This window comes from Penaeus monodon, chromosome 27, assembly GCF_015228065.2.
Source record: "Penaeus monodon isolate SGIC_2016 chromosome 27, NSTDA_Pmon_1, whole genome shotgun sequence".
In the NCBI taxonomy this organism is placed as follows: Eukaryota; Metazoa; Arthropoda; class Malacostraca; order Decapoda; family Penaeidae; genus Penaeus; species Penaeus monodon.
The window spans coordinates 6,001,229-6,001,710 of NC_051412.1; the positions used below are offsets into that span (position 1 = coordinate 6,001,229).

The following is a 482-nucleotide window of genomic DNA, read 5'->3' on the forward strand; positions in this document are numbered from 1 at the left end:
TCATTAGTTCAGTCGACGCAACCTGTGCGGAGAGATCGTCAGTCCGCCATTTTTAAATCCCCGCGGAGGAAGGTGCGCTCCTTAGCCCTTTAAATCCGTGAGTGCGAGCGTTAGTGTACGTCGCCATCGTAACACAGATCGTTCCCGGAAGTAGTCATAAGTGGTCGTTACAAGCGTGTCTGACTCCTTTGACGACCCGTGGAGTGATTCTAATCCAGAGGAGGATTATTGGGAAAATACAAACGCCAGAGCGAAATCAGTGTTGAGGCGGGAATCCTGCCGTGTGCGTATTCGTGTGTGTGTATGTATGTTTTGTAAATATCATGATGGATTTTCTCTTTTGTGGCTTACGTAGAATAATTACGAACTGTTAAGTTATGTGAATATATGTACAAACACCAAGAAATACGGGATATTTTAATTTGTTTGTATTCCAAACGAAAAAAAACGCTTCATTTACGAAAGACTCGGTAAATATATAT

General features: G+C 42.5%; 1 protein-coding gene across 5 annotated transcripts in view; it reads left to right on the forward strand.

Annotated features, from left to right (window-relative positions):
* Positions 1-482, forward strand: part of LOC119590555 — a 24,786-nt gene that overhangs the window by 588 nt on the left and 23,716 nt on the right. The window contains exon 1 of one of the 5 annotated variants that reach the window (XM_037939213.1): positions 3-97. The exons of 1 other annotated variant lie outside the window; for it this stretch is intronic. The gene's annotated coding sequence lies outside the window, so the exon portion shown is untranslated. 3 more of the 5 variants (XM_037939218.1, XM_037939216.1, XM_037939215.1) reach the window with 3 other exon arrangements.